General features: G+C 44.1%; 1 long non-coding RNA gene across 2 annotated transcripts; it reads right to left on the bottom strand.

Annotated features, from left to right (window-relative positions):
* Positions 1-2,631: 2,631 nt before the first annotated feature.
* LOC129631232 (uncharacterized) lies at positions 2,632-5,922 on the bottom strand. Of its 2 annotated transcripts, XR_008703939.1 has the most exons (4): positions 5,828-5,922; positions 5,207-5,325; positions 3,945-4,138; positions 2,632-2,925 (listed from the first exon to the last, which is right to left on the bottom strand). It is a non-coding gene; the product is annotated as an uncharacterized LOC129631232 (long non-coding RNA). The 2 variants fall into 2 exon arrangements; XR_008703938.1 differs by lacking the exon at positions 2,632-2,925 and having other exon boundaries at positions 3,869-4,138.
* Positions 5,923-23,647: the final 17,725 nt, after the last annotated feature.

Genomic DNA, 23,647 nt, shown 5'->3' with positions numbered 1-23,647 from the left:
TTGCCAGTGATGAGGGGTAAGGGAGGGATGAATATAGAGGATTTTTTGGGTAATGAGACTGGCCAAGATTAGGGTATTAGATTGGCCAAGAAAACCCAAATGAATTTTTTTGGCCAACCCAATATTCTGTATGATAGTACAACAATGGATACATGTCATTATGTGTGCGTGCTAAGTCACTTCTGTTATGTCTGACTCTTTGTGACCCTATGAACTGTAGCCCGTCAGGCTCCTCTGTCCATGGGATTCTCCAGGCAAGAATACAGGAGTGGGTGCCATGCCTCCCTCCAGGGGTCTTCCCAACCCAGGAATCAAACCCGCATCTCTTACGTCTCCTGCATTGGTAGATGGGTTCTTTACCACTAGCGCCAGCTGGGAAGCGCACATGTCATTATACATTTGCTCAACAGAACATGCAACACAAAGAGTGAACTATAATGTAAACCATGGACTTGGGTGATTATGATGTATCAGTGTACGTTCATCAGTTGTAACAAATGGACCTCTGTGGTGGGAGATGCTGATAATGAGGAAGTTGTGCCTGTGTGGGGAGATGGAGTAAATGAGAACTTGCTCTACTTTCTGTTCAGTTTTGCTGTGAACCTAAAATTGCTCTAAAAAGGTTATTAATTTTAAAAATTGCTATCAACCACAGTGATTTCCAAACTTCCTTGACTCTAAGAAAGTCACTTTACATCATAACTCAGAATGAACACAGGCTCACAGCAAAAGTCTCCCAAAATAACACTTCCTGACAAACACTGATACTTTGAAATTCCTCTTCCCTTTTACTCGGTTTCTTTTTTTTTTTTTTTTTAATGTTTCTTATGACCTTCTAAACGGATCTTGTGAGCCACTAATGAGTCACTATCCACAGTTTGCAAAGGTCTCATTACATGCAAGAAAGGATGGCTTAACACCGGCAAAAGTGGAGGAGTTGGACACAAACAATATTCTTTTATACCAAATACATCTTTTTGTATTTTATTTTTTTAATTGAAACATACTTGATTTACAATGTTGTGTTAGTTTCAGGTATACAGCAAAGTGACTCAGTTATACATACATAAATATCTAATTTTTTCAGATTTTGTTCCCTTATAAGGAAACATTGAGTATAGTTCCCCATGCTAGAGTAGGTCCTTGTGGGTTATCTATTTTATATATCAGTTCAGTTCAGTCGCTAGGTCGTGTCCATCTCTTTGTGACCCCATGAAATGCAGCATGCTTGGCTTCCCTGTCCATCACCAACTCCCAGAGTTTACTCAAACTCATGTCCATTGAGTCAGTGATGCCATCCAAACATCTCATCCTCTGACATCTCCTTCTTCTCCTGCCTTCAATCATTACCAGCATCAGGGTCTTTTCTAGAGTCAGTTCTTCGCATCAGGTGGCCAAAGTATTGGAGTTTCAGCTTCAGCATCAGTCCTTCCAATGAATATTCAGGACTGATTTCCTTGCAGTCCAAGGGACTCTCAAGAGTCTTCTCCAACACCCTGGTTCAAAAGCATCAATTCTTCAGCACTCAGCTTTTTTTATAGTCCAACTCTCACATCCATACATGACTACTGAAAAAACCGTAACTTTAACTAGAAGGATCTTTGTTGACAAAGTAATGTCTCTGCTTTTTAATATGCTGTCTAGGTTGGTCATAACTTTTCTTCCAAGGAGCAAGTGTCTTTTAATTTCATGGCTGCAGTCACCATCTGCAGTGAGTTTGGAGCCCCAGAAAATTAGTCTCTCACTGTTTCCATTGTTTCCCCATCTATTTGCCATGAAGTGATTCAACCGGACGTCATGATCTTAGTTTTCTGAATGTTGAGTTTTAAGCCAACTTCCTTACTCTTCTCTTTCACTTTCATCAAGAGGCTTTTTAGTTCTTCTTTGCTTTCTGCCATAAGGGTGGTGTCATCTGCATATCTGAAGCTATTGATATTTCTCCTGGCAATCTTGATCCCAGCTTGTGCTTCATCCAGCCCACCATTTCACATGATGTACTCTGCACATAAGTTAAATAAGTAGGGTGACAATATGCAGCCTTGATGTACTCCTTTCTCTATTTGGAACCAGTCTGTTGTTCCATGACCAGTTCTAACTGTTGCTTCCTGACCTGCATACAGATTTCTCAGGAGGCTGGTCAGGTGGTCTGGTATTTCCATCTCTTTAAGAATTTTCCACAGTTTGTTGTGATCCACACAGTCAAAGGCTTTGGCATAGTCAATAAAACAGAAATAGATGTTTTTCTGGAACTCTCTTACTTTTTTGATTATTCAGTGGATGTTGATAGTTGGATCTCTGGTTCCTTTATATATAGTAGTGTATATATATATGTTAATCCCAAACTCCTAATTTATCCCTCCCCACTTTCCCTCTTTGGTAGCCGTAAGTTTGTTTTCTATGTTTGTGGATCTGTTTCTATTCTGTATACAAGTTTATTTTATACTGAATACATTGTGCTTAATGAAAACATCCCAGTCTGCTTTTTTTTTTTAAACTGTTTTTATTTTTTATTTTATTTTTTTAATTTAATTTTATTTTATTTTTAAACTTTACATAATTGTATTAGTTTTGCCAAATATCAAAATGAATCCACCACAGGTATACATGTGTTCCCCATCCTGAACCCTCCTCCCTCCTCCCTCCCCATTCCATCCCTCTGGGTCTGCTTTTTTAAAAAAAAAAAAATCTGACAGATGGAGAGTGTGCCATGGATAGGCACAGAGAGGGAAAACTAATTCTGTGGGACTAATTTCATTAATTCTTTCACTCATTCAACAAATCTGTGCTGGGATCTGGGGTGTCGGCTACAGTGGTGTGCTGGAGCTCTCTCCTAGCAGCTGGCAAGAACTGATCGGTGAATTTTTCAGGAATTTTGGTTGAAATCACATTGGTGGCTTGAAATTGCCCATGGTGGGAGATTTGACACTGTGGAAATCAGCAAATGCTATCAGTCAGTACTCACACCCCTCAATTTTGCCCCAGATCCCATTGTTAAACATTCATGAGCACACTGGGGGTCAGCAGTGATCAAGACCTGGTCCCCACACAGACAGAGCTTATGTTCTAAAGAAGGTAGCGTGAGGAGTGTGGTTTACAGAAATAACGACAGAAACGTGATAAATGCTATGAAAGAAAAAGTTTAGGAGTTCATGAGAGCATATACAAGGGGACTCCAAAAAGTCTTCCCTGGAGACATGAAATTTGATCAGACTTGAAGGATGGTAGGATTTAACTAGACAAAGAACACAAGGAAAAGCATTTCAGGGAGCCAGTGGTGTGGTAGAGCACCTGGTGTGGTGGACGTGGAACCAGCTTGCCCGTGACCATAGCCGGCAGACTGAGGACTGTCAGATGGCAATATAAGGAAGCTGCTTTAGACCAGAATTAAGATGGTCTTCCTTTTTTTTTTTTTTTAAAAGACGGTCTTCCTTGACTAGCCAGAGGCAGGACTCCTTCCATTCTGCCTCATAAGACATTGCTCTTGGTTAACCTGTACCAGGGGAATCAGGGGACTTTTGCCACACGTGAGGAGTCCTCTCAGCCACTGTTGTCAAGATGTTATGGGCATTCCTTTCCAACTGATGCTTCTTACTTAGGGTATAAGCTTGAGGTTAGCCTAAGCTCTCCACACCACAGCTATTAATAAAACATGGGGGCCATCTCGGTACCCACCTCATAGGGTTGTTCTGAGGATTATAAGAGATAATACATGTAGTATATTAACTGGCACATAATAAGTGCTCAATAAAGTTAGCTAGCACCGTTAGTGGAATCTCCAACTTCCCTACTATCCCCTCAAATCAAACATCTTAGATATGAGGCAGGCTTAAACAAGTTCTTTTACCGAGAGATCAGTTTATTAGTTTTGACCCTGTTGCCAGTATCAGAACCCTACTTTCAAATAGACTTAAACAAAACAAAAACACAAAGGAGATGGAACTTACTGGTACACTAAAAGTCCAGATGTGTTTGACTTCAGATGTAGTTGGATCCAGGTGCTCGGAGGACCACACTAGAAGTGTGTCTCTCTTCCTTTTTCCTGCTCAATGTGACTCTGTGTTGACCTCCTTCTCAAGCTGATTCCTCCCAGCTGGGATAAACAGTGGCCCTTGGCAATTTCAGGATCAGCTCCTATCAGCTGAGGAACCCAGACAAAACAATAGCAATGGCCCCAGAATTGCCTCATTTGTCCAGCATAAACACACACCCATCTCAGAAACAACGACGATGGCCGGAGGTACAACTGGCTGGGCACAGTGCATATGCCCATTACTGGAGGTGGGAAAGAGGGTCATACACAAAACCGTAGGAGCTGAACATGTGGGTAAGGATTCCCTGAAGGAAAATATGGGTGCTGTTACCCAAAGAGGAGAGAATGGTTGTTGGGCAGGCAGGGGGAATGCAAAATTTATCCCCTACAGTTGAATAGATATCTGCTTGGAGGACTCAGGGCTTCCCAGGCGGCGCTAGTGTTAAAGAACCCTATTACGGATGCAGGGGCTTCCCTCATAGCTCAGTTGGTAAAGAATCTGCTTGCAATGAAGGAGACCGGGGATCGATTCCTAGGTTGGGAAGATCCCCTGGAGAAGGAAATGGCAACCCACTCCAGGATCCTTGCCTGGAGAATCCCATAGATTGTAGCCTGGGGTCACAAGAGTCAGGTACGACTTAGCGACTAAATCACCAATGCAGGATGCTTAAGATGTGCGGATTCAATCCCTGGGTCTGGAAGATCCCCTGGAGTAGGAAATGCAACCCACTGCAGTATTCTTGTCTGGAGAATCCCATGGACAGAGGGGCCTGGCAGGCTACAGTCCATGGGGTCACAAAGAGTCGGACACGACTGAAGCAACTTAGCATGCATGGAGGACTCAAGGGCATGAATTTATCCACCTTTCTTGCCTCCTTGAACCACATAAGGGAAGTGAGCCACCCAAGCTTTGCTCTTGGGAAGGAAGGTGTCAGGAGTGAAAGATTCTCTTTCTTGCTCATTCTTTTCTCAATCTTCCTCCTACAATCCCCTCTTTTTAGACTTTGAATCTGGTATTCCTCCTCTCTTTCCTGTGAAATTCTATCCTATTTATTTTTTGGATTGAGGCTTCAGTCAGATACTACTAGAAGCTCTCCTCTGACAGTTCTCCTACTTCCAGTGGGTGAGGTCCATGTTTCAGGTTCTGATTGTGAAATAATGAGAATTTGGACTCACCAGAGAAGCAGGTGATAGGTGAATATCTATGAAGGAACTTGTATCTGGATTTGATCTTATGTACTCTGGGGAGATGAAACAGTCTCCATCAGGATGTTGTCTTTGAATGACGCTCAAACCTGAGGTCCACAGGGCAGGTAGTCAGGAAGGAAAGATAGATGTCAAGTTGATGAGAGTGAGAATAAGCTGGAATACAGAGCCCAGGCTGGACTCCATGAGGATGGGCTGAACCCCTTGCCTGTTCTTGTAACCTCTGATGACCTTGGTGTTGTGGGTGTCCTGCTGGAGTCGGGGCCCTTTGTGCCCGTGTGCTCTGTCCTGTCCACCTCTTTGTGATCCCCATGGACTGTAGCCCCAGGGCCTTCACCATGGGGTTAAACACACATCTGGAGGGATTTCCCTGGTGGTTCTGTGATTAAGAATTCACCTTCCAATGCAAGAGACCCTGTTCAGGGAACTAAGATCCCACATGCCATGCGGTGACTAAGCTGCAACTATGGGCCCTCTCACTCTAGAGTCCTCGCCACAACTAGAGAGAAGCCATGCACCACAGCTAAGACCCGACGCAGCCAAATAAGTAAATAAATATTTTTAAAACAAAGAAAAACAAAAAAAACACACCTGGCCCAGGAGGAAGGAGGATTCAGAGGAAGGTGGAGCAGTGGCAGGACTAACGAAGTGAGCCAGCAGAAAAGAGATAGCATTAGGAGCTGCTAAATGGCGGCTACGTCCCCTCTCCCCACCCCATCCTTAAATCTCCCATAAGAATCTCTCCTGTGGCTGAAAAAGGAATTCTGGGAAGTGTAGTTCTAATCTAAGTGAGTTAAATCATTACAAAGCTGCCACAGTCTATGTCAATTTACGCTTATGCATCTTTTTAAACCATATTTAATCTCCAAATAGAGTAATAAGAAAGTCACGCTTTTAGCTAAAATTAACTACAGTTTACCATCCAAGCTTTCCCCTGGATGAGACTTCAATAGACTCCAGAGTTCCAAAATAGCTGTGTCAGACAGAGCCTGCCTGTACAATGTTGTCCAGATGGGAGACAGACAGATTGCCGCTGTTTTGTACTCCACTGTCTTCCAAGAATCCTCCCAAGGTTTCTTTTTTGGGGTGAAGAAAACGTCTAAAATTGATGGTGGTGGTGGTTGTACATATCTGTGAATATACTAAAAATTACTATTTTTGTTGTTTTTATTTTTTTGAAGTATATTTGATTTACCATGTGTTAGTTTCAGGTGTATAGCACAATGATTCAGATATATCTATATGTGTATATGTATATAGATACATATTTTCAGATTATTCTCCCTGATAGGTTATTGCAAAATACTGAGTATATTTCCCTGTGTTATCCAATAGGTCCTTGTTGATTATCTCTTGCCTGGAAAATCCCATGGACGGAGGAGCCTGGTGGGCTGCAGTCCATGGGGTTGCTAGAGTCGGACATGACTGAGCGACTTCCCTTTCACTTTTCACCTTCATGCATTGGAGAAGGAAATGGCAACCCACTCCAGTGTTCTTGCCTGGAGAATCCCGGGGACGGGGGAGCCTGGTGGGCTGCTGTCTATGGGGTTGCACAGAGTCAGACACGACTGAAGCGACATAGCAGCAGCAGCAGCAGTTTGATACTAAAAATTATTGATTTGTACACTTTAAAGATGTGAATTGTCTGACATGTGAATTGTATCACAATAAAGCTGTTACAAAAAAAGAACAAAATGTTGCTCTTTCCTTGAAGGAAGCAATTCAATGAAATCAACCACCTCCACCTGGTTTATCCTCTCGAGGAATAAAAGTAAAGTGAAAGTGTTAATTGCTCAGTGGTGTCTGACTTTTTGCAACCCTATGGACTGTAGCCTGCCAGGCTCCTCTGTCCATGGAATTCTCCAGGCAAGAATACTGGAGTGGGTTGCTGTGCCCTTCTCCAGGGGATCTTCCCAACTCAGGTATTGAACCTAGGTCTCCTGTACTGCAGGCAGATAGATTCCTTACCCTCTGAGCCACCAGGGAATGAATGGTACCATATAAGGGTTCATTGTTGGTCTCTGCTGCTGGCAGATGGAGCATTGTCAGTGGCAGCAGGCAGGCCAGCCTTGGTAAGAGGAAGTTCTTGTTGCTGAGCCTGTGTACAACCTCCATTGGTGCCATATTGGCCTCCCATGAACTGATGTAGATCCAAACTTCTGGACATCTCTCCTTCCAGTCAAATGGACCACCAGATGCAATGCTCAAATTTCTGTCCTCTGGGAAAATTTCCCTTTAACCCTGTTCTTCAGGGGTGTCCAGAATGGGGCTATATAGCTGCCCATTTTGGGGTGGTCCCTGCATGCCCAGCAGCACTGTATGTAAATCAAGTCTGAGTTTTTTCTTCCTCAGTCAGCTGATCACAGGGAACGCCCCATGAGCCATCAACGTCTTTTGAGAAACAGAAGACAATGAATCAGACATCTGAGCAACTTCCTCATGCAAATTACTTGTGCCTTCAGGACCTGCTAGAGCCCAGCCTTGTATAAACCACTTCCGCAAAGTGTTGCTCTGCACACCCAGCATTATGGCTTGTTGGATCAGACAACGCACAGATAATGACGAATAGCTCAGGTTACAGGGTATCTTGGCACCTGTGATCAAGCATGCAGTCTCTACTAAAGCCCAGTAGAAAGCGTAAAACTCTTTCTCAAAAGTAGAGTTGTTAGGACTTCCCTGGTGATACAGTGGCTAGCAATCCACCTGCCAATGCAGGGAAAGTGACAGTGTTAGTTGCTCAGTTGTGTCAGACTCTATGAGACCCCCTGGGCTGTAGCCCACATGGTTCCTCTGTCCATGGATTTCTCCAGGCAAGAATCATGGAGCAGGCAGCCATTTCCTTCTCCAGGGGACATGGGTTCCATTCCTTGTCCAGGAAGATCCCACATGCCTCGGAGCAGCTAAGCTCTCTTGGTGCAACCACTGAAACCCGTGTGCCTAGAGCCCCTGCTCCCACAACAAGAGAAACCACACTTGAAAAGCCTGTGTACCACAAGGAAGAGTACCCCTGCTTGACACAACTAGACAAAGCCTGTGTGCAGCAATGAAGACCCAGTGCAAGCAAAAATAAATAATTTTTTTAAGTAGAGTGATTATTTTCAGTGAATGACATGACTTCCTTCCAAATCTTCAAGGTCTACACTGTGATTCTGCAGGTGGAGGCTGCCAAATTCTCCATCAGCATCCCTATTTTCCACCAATACATCAAACACCATCATATCAGCCTGAATCTGTGGCTGAGCTTTCTCCTGTTCTGCATGCATGCATGCTCAGTTGCTCAGTCATGTCCAACTCTTTGCGACCTTATGGACTGTAGCCTGCAAGCCTCCTCTGTCCATGTGACTTTCCAGGTGAGAATACTGGAGTGGGTTGCCATTCCCTTCTATAGGGGAACTTCCTGACTCAGGGATCGAACCTGCATCTTCTGTGGTTCCTGCACTGGAGCAGATTATTTACCACTGAGCCACCAGGGATGCCCTCTCTTGTTCAGGATCCCACTAAAAACTGACAGCTTTTCAGGTCGCTCAGTAAATCACACAAGGGAGATATCTGTTGACTCCAAAATCCGAAGGGGCTCCCAGGGTCTTTACCTCTTTCTGAGTGTGAGGAAGGGCCAGGAGCAGCAACTCTTCCTTCTGCTCCAACATGCCTCAAATCACTGGATCCTAAGAACTTTCACTCAAGTGACAGACCCCTGAATTTTTGTGGATGGGATTGGTTTCCCACCTCTAGCATGTGGATGTCTTTCAAAAGTGTCTAAAGGGGTTGCTACTTCTTGTTAGTCAGATCCAATCATCATAATATCATTGATGTAATAGATCAGCATGAAGTCTTATGGAAAAGGAAGAGAAAATCAGTTCAGAGCATATTATGACACAGAACTGGAGCATCCTTGAGGGGGGACAGTGAAGGTGGATTGCTGCCTTTGCCAACTGAAAACAAGTTTCTTCTTCCTTTACTTCCTTTACTAACAGGTGTAAATTAAAAAGCATTTTCCATATTGATAACTGCATACTAGATCCCAGGAGATGTGCTGATGGTTCCAGCAACAAAACCCCCTTTAGAACAGCAGCTGCAACTGGTTGTTGTTGTTGTTCAGTCACCCAGTCATGTCCGACTCTTTGAGGCCCCATGGACTGTGGCATGCCAGGCCTCCCTCTCCCTCACCACCTCCCGGAGTTTGCCCAAGTTCATGTCCATTGCATCGGTGATACCGTCCAGGCGTCTCATCTTCTGATCCCCTCTTCTTCTGCCCTCAATCTTTCCCAGCATCAGAGACTTTTCCAATGAGTTGTCTATTCACATCAGATGACCAAAATACTGGAGCTTCAGCTTCAGCATCAGCCCTCCCAGAGAATATTCAGGGTTGATCTCCCTTAAGATTGACTGGTTTGATCTCCTTGCTGTCCAATGGGCTTTCAGGAGTCTTCTTCAGCACCATAGTTCAAAGGCATTAAATCTTTGGCATTCTGCCTTCTTTATGGTCCAGCTCTCACAACCATACACGACCACTGGGAAGACCATAGCCTTGACTATACGGACCTTTGCCAGCAGAGTAATGTCTCTGCTTTTCACCACACTGACTAGGTTTGTCATCACTTTCCTGCCAAGAAGCAGTCATCTTCTGATTTCATGGCTGCAGTCATGGTCCACAGTGATTTTGGAGTCCAAGAAGAGGAAATCCGTCACTACTTCCACCTTTTCCCCTTTTATTTGCCATGTAGTAATGGGGCTGGATGCCATGATCTTAGTTTTCTTAATATTTAGTCTTAAGCCAGCCCTTTCACTCTCCTTTACCCTCAACAAGAGGCTCTTTAGTTCCTGGATGGCTCTAGCAACAAAACTCCCTCTGCAACAGAAGCTGCAATTGGTTAAGTGTCTGATAATTCACTGCCATTCTTTAATGACCCATTTGCCTTCTTCACTGGCCAAATAGGCACGTTGAATGGGGATGTGATAGGAATCACTACCCTTGCATCCTTAAGGTCTTTAATGGTGGTGCCATTCTCTGCAATCCCTCCAACAATGTGGTATTGCCTTTGGTTTAGTGTTTTTATAGGTACAGAGAGTTCCAGTGGCTCCTACCTGGCTTTTCCTATGATAAAATCCCTCATCCATGGGTCAGGGAATCAGTATTGGGATTCTTCTAGTTGCTCGAGATGTCTATTTCAATGATGCATTTCAGCATTGAAGAAATATCTAGAAGGTGGATTCAGGGACCAATTAGGCCTTCTGTGAGAAGTCTGTGCCCCTAGACTGCACTAATCATCTGACCACAGCAATGCTTTGGTATCCTGGGAGTTAGAGTCAGTAATTATTGTGTCCAGTAATCCTTAGAAAGTTTGATTATTTCCTTTTGTACATGGCTCCACTGGTAGCTCAGATGGTAAAGAATCTGCCTGCAATGCAGGAGAATCTGGGTTCAATCCTTGGGTTGGGAAGACCCCTGGAGAAGGGAAAGGCTACCTAACTCCAATATTCTTGCCCGGAGAATCCCATGGACAGAGGAACCTGGTGGGCTACAGTCCATGGAGTCGTGAGGAGTTGGACATGATTGCACAAACTCCTGGTGAATAGACACAGGTCTCTCTGGAGAAGTCTGGAAGGAAGGTTAACAGCATACATTTTTGGCAGTGTAACAGGGCTCTTCTTCAAGGAGTGGCCTCTCCTTTGATCAAGGGCTCAAGTTGGGGGTGATTGAGGGTTTGTGACTCTCTGTTTTGACCATTCAGGTTAGGCTTCTCTTCACCAAACCCAGAACTCCTCCACTTAGTCAGATCAAGCAAGACTTTATTTAGTAGGTTCCCCACTTATTTCATTTCTACAGGTACTGCTGTGATAAACTAGTGAATGCTGAAGATCTCTTCCAGTCACACTGTGCTCTTTACTGTTTTGGCTTCACTATTCACTATGGTAACCATGCCCATCTTATCTTTGGCATATAATTGCCACCAGGATCCATGCTACCTCTGGGTTCTAGCATGTCTATTGCTTTGATAGATCCCACTTAATCATAGCCATTTCCACTAGAATTTCTTTCTGACCTATAAAGAAGCACCACCCCAGAGGTCCTCAAGGATGCTCAGACTCTCCATCATGAATTTATTTCTGACAGCTATGGTGAAAGTTGTATCCCCCTGACCCTCCAGGTGTGTGTGGGTATCAAGTCTTAAATGACAAAGCCACTTAACATTTCAATCTGCCTAAGCCTGTGTGGTTTTCCTCCCAGTTTTATTGAGGTGAGTGCCTGTGTGCTAAGTTACTTCAATCATGTCAGACTATTTCTGATTCTATGGACCTATGTAGACCACTAGGCTCCTCTGTCCATGGAATTTTCCAGGTAAGAATACTGGAGTGGTTGCCACTTCCTACTTCAAGGGATATTTGTGATCCAGGGATCACACTCACCTTATGTCTCTTGCATCTCTGGCATTGGCAGGCAGATTCTTTACCACTACTGCCACCTGGGAAGCCCTTTTATTGAGGTACGAAAGTGAAAGTGAAGCCGCTTAGTTGTGTCTGACTCTTTGTGACCCCAGGGACTGTAGCCTACCAGGCTCCTCTATCCATGGAGTTTTCCAGGCAAGAGTACTGAAATGGTTTGCCATTTCCTTCTCCAGGGAATCTTCCCGACCCAGGGATCAAACCCAGGTCTCCCGCATTGCAGGCAGATGCTTTACCATCTGAGCCACCAGGGAAGCCCTTATTGAGGTATAACTAACAAAAAGAGTCTACAATTAAAGTGTACAATATGATGTTCTAATAGATACATATACAAAATGTGAAATAATTGACAAAATCAAGCTAATTAGCATTTCCATCATCTTACAGCAGTCAATTCAGTTCAGTCATTCAGTCATGCCCGACTCTTTGTGACCCCATGGACTGCAGCACACTAGGCTTCCCTGTCTATCACCAACTCCCAGAGCTTGCTCAGATTCATGTCCTTTGAGTCAGTGATGCCATCCAACCATTTCATCCTCTGTTGTCTCCTTCTCCTCCTGCCTTCAATCTTGCCCAGCATCACCTCCCATAGTCACCCTTTCTTTTCTCTGTGGATGAGAACACTAAAGATATATTCTGCTAGCAAATTTCAGTATTACTCTAATAAACACAGTATCATTAACTATAATCACCACACTGTATACTAGATTTCCAGAATTTTTCCCTCTTTTATAACTAAAATTTTATGCCCTTTGACCAACATCTCCCTGTTTCTCTCACTCTTCAATTCCTGGCAACCATCACCCCACTCTCTGCTTGACATTTTTAGATTCCACTTAGAAGTCATATCATGCAGTATTTGTCTCTTTGTGTCTGGCTTCTTTTATTAACATAGTGTCCTCCAGGTCCTAAGCCTTGGGATATCATCCCCCACAGCAGGGGTCAGCAAACTGCCGTCCAGGGGCCAACTCTAGCCCACAGTCTTTGTGTGGCCCACAGGCTAAAAGGGGTTATTACATTTTTAATTGAAATTAAAATCAAATAATATTTTGTGCCATTTCAAAAAATGATATGAACCGCAAATTGCAGTGTTCATAAATCATATTGGAACACAGCCGTGCTTATCCATTTACAGGTCATCTTTGGCTGCTTTCCGGCTATGACAGGAGAATTTGAATAGTCACAACTGACACTGGCCTGGGAAACCTAAAACATGTACTATCTGGCCTTTGACAGAAGAAGTCTGCCAACTCATGCTCTGCGGGGTACCGAGGAACTTCTGACATTTCCACCCAGGACAGGCCATCTTTGGGAACATACACTAGTCAAACAACCAAGCCAACTGTCCGAGCACTTCCCAGCCCCTCAACCTCAACCTCTGAATGCAGAGTCTCTGCTTAGTGGACCAATGTCAATACATTTGGCCTGAGCCACTTTGTAATCCTTCCACCTGACGCACCTCTCTTAAGACCCGTTTCCATACGTATGTTCCAGTTTTCTCTTGATATAGATTGGCAAACGGAAATTGGAGATTGTTTTGGTATTTTATCACACCTCCTCATGGGTCATATTTTGATCTCATCCTTTGGGTTCTGTGGAGAAGGCAATGGCACCCCACTCCAGTACTCTTGCCTGGAAAATCCCATGGATGGAGGAGCCTGGTAGGCTGCAGTCCATGGGGTCGCTAGGAGTCGGACACGACTGAGCGACTTCACTTTCACTTTTCACTTTCATACATTGGAGAAGGAAATGGCAACCCACTCCAGTGTTCTTGCCTGGAGAATCCCAGGGACGGGGGAGCCTGGTGGGCTGCTGTCTCTGGGGTCACACAGAGTCGGACATGACTGAAGTGACTTAGCAGCAGTAGCAGTTTGGGTTCTGTTGAGACTCATCTAGTTATCGGTGTTAGGAGCAAGAAAAGGGAGTAGGTTCTAAGTAGGATTATCAGGGTCTTACCGTGAAATTGCCTTGGGGAGACCAGTACAGTAGGGTGTAAGCTGCTGCTTTGGGCAAAGAAGATGGCAGCATTAAGGGGTTGGAGGTACCCAGCCTTATTAGAATCTTCTCATACATCCTAATCCCAATTTTCAGGATCCTAGCGCTTCCCAGGTGGCTCGGTGGTAAAGAATCTGCCTGCAGTGTGGGAGACCCAGGTTTGATCCCTAGGTCAGGAAGATCCCCTGGAGAAGGGAATGGCAACTCACTCCAGTATTCTTGCCTGGAGAATTCCATGGACAGAGGAGCCTGCAGGCTACAGTCCAAAGAGTCTCGAAGAATCAGACACAACTGAGTGATGAGCACTTTCACTTTTCAGTCTTTCCCAAGCAGTGTCCTAACTTTAGCAAAAAAGACCCCATGAGGTTGGAAGTTCAATTTGTGTTATAATTTGGTCATCCACAGTATCAGACTTGAAACTTGGTCTTCAGAACTCTTGGTCCTGTGACAACGAGAAATAATTTTCTTTTGGTGCAAACTGTGGAAGCTTCCAAGTCCCTTATACAGGTCTTGACTAGGAATTTAAAGCTCTGAGCTCATCATTTCTTTTCCCCCATGTTTTCCAGCACAGTTAGAAGCAATTAACCAATCCAGCACGCTCCCTCATTTTACTGAAATGTTCTATGGAAGCAAATGTGGAGTCACCCAGGACCTTATCTCCTATAGAAACTGATACAGGAAACTACAAGTATTGATCTGAGTAATTGCTCTGCCACTTCATGCCACGGACTTCAGTGGCCCATTTACCGCTGGAATCAGGGTCATTAACAACTTCAAATCTGATTAGATCAGAGATCCAATTTTGGAAAAACCCAAAACTCATCCTTAAGGGTCTGTTCTTCTGGAACCACTTGTAGATCCACTTCTATATCAGCCAAGCAAAACCACTGATACATACACATGTGCATGCACTCGCGCGCGCGCACACACACACACACACACACACACACACGATTTGTTATAGGGATTTCACCTTTCCCCCTTACGGGAACTGAGTAAGCTGTCTCTGCAAGGCTGCTGTGTCTGGTGCTGGAACTTGAAATTCTTGGTATAGGATGGGCAGATAGATATAAAGTCAGGGAGTGCGAGAACAATCTGAAATCCACAAGGGTGGACTGAACCCCATCATTCTTGATTTTTTAAATTTATTTTATCAAAGTATAGTTGATTTACAAAGTTGTGTTAATTTCTGCTATACAACAAAGTGACTCAGTAAAAAATATATATATTTACACACACATATATATTCTTTTTCATATTCTTTTCCATTATAGTTTATCACAGGTTATTGAATATAGTTTCCTGTGCTACACAGTAGGACTTTATTGTTTATCCAGTCTATATATAATAGCTTGTACCTGTGGATCCCAAACTCTCAGTCTCCTTATCCTACCTCCCTCCCCTTGGCAACCATGAGTCTGTTCTCCACGTCTGTGAGTCTATTTCTGTTTTGTAGATAAATTCATTTGTGTCCTATTTTAGATTTCACATAGAAGTGATATCTTATGGTGTCTTTGTCTTTCTGACTCACTTCAGTCAGTGTGATAATCTCTAGTCCATCCATGTTGCTGCAAATGACACTATTTCATTCTTTGTTTATGGCTGAGTAGCATTCCATTTATATATATGTACAAACACATACACACACACACACACACACACATCCTCTTTATCCATTCTTTTGCTGATGGGCATGTAGGTTGCTTCCATGTCCTGGCTATAGGAAATAGTGCTGCTATGAACATAGGAGTTCGTGTATCTTCTTGAATAACAGTTTTATCCAGATATACACCCAGGAGTGGGATTGCTAGATCATATGGCAGCTCTATTTTTAGTTTTTTGAGAAACCTCGATACTGTTCTCCATAGTGGTTGCACCAATTTACATTCCCACCAACAGGGTAGGAGGTTAATCACATCATTCTTGTCACCTCTGACCTGGGTGGTGCACATGCGCAGCAGAGCCAGGGCCCCTGATCACAGGGCTAAACACACACCAGGCCCAGGAGTTGGATATGGGAGGAACAGGAGCACTCACAGGCTCTTTTGCTGCCTGACATCAAATAAATGAATGGGCAGGTCAGTGACAGCCAGTTTGAGCTACAAAACAGCTGTTGCCTTCATCTCCACCCAGCAGCCCTCCCAGGACGTCTCTCGTGGCCCACCCTCACCAGAAGCACACAGGGAAGGGGAGGACTCTGGAATATGTAGGTTAACCTTGCCAAGTGGACACGTCACAAAGCCACTCAGAGAGTTTTTGAAATCCTGCTTAATGTCCCACCAGCAGGAGCCAGAGTTCACTCACTCACCAGCCTCTTCAGAGGCAGCACCCCTGCCTGAAGCAAGCATTTGGAGGATGCTCCCGGTGCCCAAGAAAAGCACAGTTTAGTCTCACATGAGCAAAGTAGATCTCTTCCAGTTACTGTGACTTGGCCTTAATTCTCCCAGAACCCGAAGCTCATCAGTATTGTACTCAGGAGCCTGGCTGTGTGACAAGAAAGACTGCATTAGCTCTTGGCAAGAAACCTCGCCCCTGATGTCAGAGTAGAGGGTGAGGCTTCAGCTCAGATACTACACAGTGGAAAGAGGCGTCAGGCCAGAAGGGGTGCAGGCAGCAGATAACAGCCTTTGGGGGAGCCCTGGGGCACTAGTGGAGAGGTTTCTGGGTGTCTTTTCCGTGTCTGAGACCCAATGCTGCTGTGTCCCAGAGGTTTCAGCAGACGCCAGTCTTAAGAATTACCCTCTCTCTTTTTGCTTTGCTTTGTTTGATGTGGACCATCTTTAAAGTCTTTATTGAACTTGTTACAATGTTGCTTTTGTTGTTTATGTTCTGGTTTTTGTTTGTGGGTTGGTTTTGTGGGGCTGTGAGGCATGCAGGATCCTAGCTCCCTGACAGGGAATCAAACTTGCACCTCCCAAACTGGAAGCTGAAGTCTTAATCACTGGATGGCCAGCAAAGTCCCCCTCTCTTTTTGTATTTGAATTAAAATTGCTTGAGCTCCCTTCCCTCAACTTGTTGAGAATGAGAAGCTCAACCTCCTTCTCACCATCTCCACAGATTCCTCCGGGCTATCATTTTCCTTGATGGTAGTCAGGGTGTTGTAGGCTCAGCTGAAAGACCACATTTCCCAGTTTCTTTCTGCAGATAGAAGTGTCCAATCAGAAGTAAGTATTAATGGAAGTCTCTGGGTGGGGATCCTGAAAAGACTCTTTTAAAGGAGCTGATTCATCTAGTGGTGAGTGGGCAGATCAGTGACAACCAGTGTGAGCCACGAAACAGCTTTTGCTCTAATCTCCACCCCACAATTCTCCCACTAGAATATCTCTCATGGCCCACCCTAAGCAGAAGCACATGGGGAAGGGGAGGATTCTGGGAAATATGGGTTAACCTGTCCAAGTGGTTAACCCCAATTATTTCTTTTCCTCTTGCTTTTTTTTCCTGGAATGTGGTGTGATGGCTGAGGCTCCTGCAGTCATTTTGTGATCTTGAGGATTAGAGCCACATTCTAAGGATGACAGAGCAGTAAGTCAATAGGAGCCTGGTTCCTCAAGACATCAAGGAACCCCTTCCCCAGTCTTGGACTACATGCTTCAGAGTTCTGTTATGTAAGACAGAAATAAATTACCTTGTTTACATCACTGATGTTTCTGGCTTATGTCTCTTGCAACTGAACACAGTTTCTGTTTTCAGAATTCTTGCCATGTGAGATAAGAAACTTCCTGTGCAGCAAGCTATATTACTGTTCAACACCCAGTTCCCTCCCTATAAGAAGGTTGTAGTTTCCTGCTCTCTCGACCACATCTATAGTCTTATGATTTGTTTTGGCCAATGAAATCTGAGCAAAAACGATGAGTATCTCTTCCTGGCAGAAGCTACAAGAGCCAGTATGTATTTCATCTTGTCCTCTTTTCTTTCTGCAATGATAAGTAGGAATATTTCTATAATAGCTTTTCCATCAGTTTAGGTCACATTATAGCTATTGGCTGACCCATGATGGACATGCAATGTAAGTGAGAAAAAAAAAATCTTCATTGTTGAAAGTCACTGAGATTTTGAGATTGTTTATTACTGTCAAATTTAAGGGAAAAATAAGCTGGCTTGATACAAGGGATTAGGAGCTGACAAGTTCTTTGGAAAGGCTAGTGGGAAAAGAAAAGAAAAGGCTAGTGGAGTGGGTTCTAGGCTGCTGCTGCTACTGCTGCTAAGTCGCTTCAGTCGTGTCCAACTCTGTGGGACCCCATAGGCGGCAGCCCACCAGACTTCCCTGCCCCTGGGATTCTCCACTGGAGAATGTATGACTGGTGTATGTTCCCCCACTGGAGTGGGTTGCCATTTCCTTCTCCAATGCATGAAAGTGAAAAGTGAAAGTGAAGTCGCTCAGTTGTGTCTGACTCTTAGCGACTCCATGGACTGCAGCCTACCAGGCTCCTCTGTCCATGGATTTTCCAGGCAAGAGTACTGGAGTGGGGTGCCTTTAGGCTAAGACTTTGCAAATGATTCTCAGAACATAACTGTAATGAGAAACTCATTCCTCCTTCTTGCATTTTCCTTTATCCTCACGCTACTGCCACACTTCTGATACCAAATATGGGGTTTTTTCCCCCCTCCCCAAGCAATTGTGTCATCAGCTAGATGTCCTACAATTCAATTCAACTCTGACATTAACCAGAATTAATGCTGACACCACAGGTTAAGGGCTCAGTCCTATGAGACTGAGCCCCACTTCAGATGCCAGTCCCTAGCAGGTCCCCAGGTTACCCACAACTTGTGTCCAACTTGGTTACTAACTGGAGGCTCCCATGACTCCCCCAGATCTTGGATTCAATTGTTTCCAGAATAGTTTATAGAACTCAGGGAAACATTTACATTGACCGGTTTATTATATAATAAAGGATGCAATAAAGGGTACAGATGAAGAAGTTCATAAGGGAAGATCTGGAAGGGTCCTGAGCACACAGAAGCCTCTGTCCCCTTGGAATTTGGGTGCATCACCCTCCTGCTATGTTTTAATGAATTGAAAGTTCTCTAAACCCTGTACTTTGGGGATATTTATAGAGGCTTCTTCATCATGTAGGCATAATCAACCATTAACTCAATTTCTAAGCCTCTCTCTCCTGCCCACAAGATAGGGAGTGGGACTGAAAGTTCTAAGCTTCTAACCATGGCTTGATCTTTCTGGTGACCAGCCCCCCACCCAAGAGCGCACCAGGCACAGCTTCATTAGAACAAAAGACACCACTATCACTTAGGAAATTCCAAAGGCTTGAGGAGCTCCATGTCAGGAACTGAGATCAAAGACCAAATGTTAGAATAAAGGATACTCTTAATGTAATTTCCTATCACTTAGGAAATTAGAAGGCTTTTAGGAGCTGTGCCAGGAACTGGGAGCAAAATCAAATGTGTGTGTGTATATATACACACACACACACACACACAGCTCCTAAAATATATATATATATATATATATATTCTTTGAACTGATCCACCTGGAGAGCTTCTCCCTCCACCCCAGGAGAGAGGATCCATTGTATATGCCATCTTCAGAATCTTACAGCTCCATCTCTGATCTCTGATCTAGGACCCAGAAGTCATCACAGCCCAGGATATAGCCCTTTTGTTTCCAAGTTTGTTGTGTTTTGTATTCAGTAAAGTGTGATAGTAACTCAGTTGTGTATGACTCTTCAAGACCTTATGGATGGTAGCCCACCGGGCTCCTCCATTCATGGAATTCTCCAGGCAAGAATACTAGAGTGGGTTGCCATTCCCTTCTCCAGGGGATCTTCTCAACCCAGGGATTGAAACCATATCTCCTATACTGCAGGCAGATTCCTTTTGTCTGAGCCACCTTACACTATCTGAAGTATACAGTTCAGCCAATTCTGATCAATAGGTACATTCAGTTTATCTGTATCGCTGTCAGGGTATAGAACACTTTAATCCTTCAAGAAAGTCCCCCCATATCCCTTCTCCATTAGCCTCCTGCTTTCATAGTAAAGGCAACGTGGCAGTAGTGGAGGCCACTATTATTCTGACTTCTGTTACCATCAGTTCAGTTTGCTTACACTAGAACTTCACATAAATGGAATTATACAGTGTGGGTTCCTCTCTATCTGGCGTCGTTCACTCGTGACAATGCTTTTGAGATTCCTTCACGTTGTCATGCGTACCAGGAATTCTTTTCATTGCTGAATAGTGTTCCATCACTAAGTTTGCCACAGTTTGTATCCACTCACCTATGCTGATGGACATTTAGACCATTTCCAGTTCTTCGTCATTATAAATACTGCTGCTATAAACACTTGTATAGTACAACTCATTTCTGGACACCTGGTTTCTTTTCTCTTGGACAGATGTTTAAGAATTGAATTGTTAGATCATATGTTCAACATACATTCACTTTTTTAAAGAACTGATAGGGACTTCCCTGGTACTTCAGGGATCCAGACTAACAAAGCAGAGGCTCCAGATTCTATCACTGGTCAGAGAGCTAGACCCCACATGCTGCAACTAAGAACTGGCACAGCGCAAATAAATAAGTATTAAAGAACTGATAGTTTTCTGAAGTGACTGTACTGATTTACACTCCAATTTACAGCAATGTATGAAAATTCTACTTGCTCCACATCTTCTGCAGCACTTGATATTGTTAGTCTTTCTAATTTTAGCCATTCTTCATGTGGTACTGTCTCATTCTTATCTTCAGTTACTTTTTTGCTCATGACTAGTGATATTGAACATCTTTTCATGTGTTTATTGGCCATTTAGAAATCCCCTGTGTGTGTGCACATGCATGTATAACTGCCTCTTAATGTCCACAAAGCTAGTGACTAGATACTGGAATGATGTGGTCCCAAACTCATCACCTTGGCAACCTCCTTACCAGCAGAAAGTAGCCAATTGAGCAAAAAGATGATCTCTTTGGCCTTCCAAATTTCATACGCATGCATGAGTGCTAAGTCATTTCTGTCATGTCTGACTCTTGGTGACCCCTTGGAGCCCACAAGGCTATTCTGTCCATTGGATTTTCCAGGCAAGAATACTGGAGTGGGTTACCATGTCCTCCTGCAGGGGATCTTCCTGACCCAGGGATCCAACATGTGTCTTCTGCATCGGCAGGCTGATTCTTTACCACTGAGCCACCTGGGAAACCTCCAAATTTCATATAAGAGCCTCTAATTGGCAGAGCTGAATCTGGATCCAAAACTCCATATCATGGGCATCTTCAAAACACAGTATCAGTGTTTTCATCTCTACCCCATGGGAATATGGCATGAGGCGGGGAATGGACACCTAACACCTAACATAATTCCCCTAGTTATGAATGAAGTAGGTCAGCTCTGCCCTACTTCTTCCTGAGAGGCAATCAGCTGTGCCCCTGAGCTGGTGATTCCTCAAGTCCAGGCTATGCACCAGTGTTGGCACAGGAAATGGTTTTAGGCCCCCAACAATATTAACTCACATTGAATTGCATCACAAGAATAAATTGCCTCTTGAATGTCTTTTAAAAATAGTTTAATTTACTATTTATTTTTGGCTGTGCTGGGTCTTTGTTGCTGCACAGGCGTTCCTCTAGTTGTGGTAAGCAGGGGCTACTCTCCAGTTGTGGTGTGCGGGCTTCTCACTGCGGTGGCTTCTCATTGCAGCAGCTTCTCTTGGTTTCAGAGCACAGGCCGCAGGGCCCTCAGAGCACATGGGCTCAGTAGTTGCTGCTCCTGGACTCTAGAGCACAGGCTCAATAGCTGTGGCCCATGGATCAGGGATTTTCCCAAATCAGTGATTGAACCCGAATCTCCTGCATTAGCAGGTGGATTCTTAACCACTGAGCCACCAGGGAAGCCCTTGAATATCTTTTAATGATATAAGAGAAAACTCTGTTTAGTAGAGACAGCTAGCTTTTGTGCTCAGCTCCTGGAAGGTAATCTCTAAACCCCTGGAATGTCCTGCCTACAAAGAGTGTCTTTCTTTACCTGGGGGCCTTGGGCCAGCTTAGTTCCTAACAATGGGATTGATGGCAGCAGCTTTGAGTCACAGGTATCAGCCAGAGGGACCGGAAAGTAAGGTGACCACACACGTGGTCAGTCATGTCTTTGTGACTGAGCTCCAATAAAAACTTTGACACCAAATCTTGTGGGAGCTTCCCCGACTGGCAGCATTGTCACACACTGCTGCCAGAACTTAGCACTGTCCACTGCTCCACTGGGAGAGAACACCCGGGAGTTTCACGGCTGGAGCTCTTCTGGGGTGTGTGTGTGTGTGTTAGTCACTTTGTTATGTCCAACTCTGCGACCGCAGAGACTGTAGCCCACCAGGCTCCTCTGTCTATGGAATTCTCCAGGCAAGACTACTGGAGTGGGTAGCCATTCCCTTCTCCAGGGGATCCTCCCAACCCTGGGATCGAAACCAGGTCTACTTTACTGCAGGCAGATTCTTTACTGCCTGTGCTGCCAGGGAAGCCCAATAAACCATAACTGTGAGTATAATGGCTTTCAGTGAGTTCTGTGAGTCCTTCTAGTGAATTATTGAATCTGAAGGTGGTCTTGGGCACACCCAGCCGTGTAGTTGGCATCAGAAGTGAGGGTGGTCTTGGGCCTCCCAAGTTCTGCAGTATCTTTGGGCAGTAAGGTAACGACCACATCCCTGACACCTGATGGTGTCCTCCAATGGATCAGACTCTGGCCTCCAACTCAGAGCCCTCAGTCAGCAACTCAGTATCCAGCTCAAACACAATATATCTTTTTTCTTGTTTGTCTTCATTGGATTTATCTTTATGGCTATTTTCTATTCATATCAAGCAGTACTAGGTCTCCACTCCAATACTTTGGCCACATGATGCGAAGAACTGACTCATTGGAAAAGATCCTGATACTGGGAAAGATTGAGGGGACGAAAAGAAGTGGGTGACAGAGGATGAGATAGTCGGATGGCATCATCGACTCAATGGACATAAGTTTAAGCGAACTCTGAGAGATAGTCAAGGACAGAGAAGCCTGGCGTGCTGCAGTCCTTGGAGCTGCAAAAAGTTGGACACAACTAAGTGACCGACAGTACTACTACCATATATCATGTACATATTATGTACATATCACACATATAATATGCATATGTTATACATATGTATACACATATGTCACATATAGACATATATACAAAATATAGCATATGCAATATATGCATTTTAATTGAATGTATCTTTAGGGCTACCTGTTATTTATATGAAACAATACAGATTTTCCATATATTAGTGTGCTTTTAAAAATATTTTTAAGTTAAAATGAGAGTTCCTCTATAAATAAATGAATAATAATACAGGTGTGACGAAAATGTGGCAAAAATTGAGAAGAGAATATATATACATAGTCATATTGTTTTCTTTTTTTTTAATTTAATTTATTTATTTTTGGCTGTGCTGGGTCTTTGTTGCTGTGCGGGGGGTTTTCTCTAGCTGTGGCGAGCGGAGGCTACTATTTGTTGCAGTACAAAGGCTCCTCATGGCAGTGGCTTCTCTTGTTGCAAAGCACAGGCTCTAGGGTACACAGGCTTCAGTAGCTGCCCAGTGGGGCTCAATAGTTGTGGCACTTAGTCGCTCCACAGCATGTGGGATCTTCCTGGATCAGGGATCAAACTCTTGTCTCCTACATTGGTAGGCAGATTCTTTACCACTGAACCACCAGGGAAGCCCCAAATCATATTCTTTTCTTTTCTGATACTTTTGTTTCTATTTTATTACTCATTTTCCTTCTTTTTTTTTTTTTTTAAATGCTATTCACAGCCCACTAAACTGATTTTGTAACCTGTGAACAGGCTGTGACTAGAAGTTTGTGAAACATTGTTATGCAACCACTTTGAACTGGACCCTGTCTATTTGCTTTGGCACAATGACCCTTGACCCTGGGCAGAGGTCTCCACCCCCAGCCCTGTGATTCCAAGGGTCTATTTTTGACTAACCTGGTTGAGTTCCTCCCCACAGGCAAC

The sequence above is a fragment of the Bubalus kerabau genome, chromosome 17, assembly GCF_029407905.1.
Source record: "Bubalus kerabau isolate K-KA32 ecotype Philippines breed swamp buffalo chromosome 17, PCC_UOA_SB_1v2, whole genome shotgun sequence".
Classification (NCBI taxonomy): Eukaryota; Metazoa; Chordata; class Mammalia; order Artiodactyla; family Bovidae; genus Bubalus; species Bubalus kerabau.
Note: the sequence above shows the minus strand (reverse complement) of the source record. Positions and strands in the feature narration are given on the sequence as shown.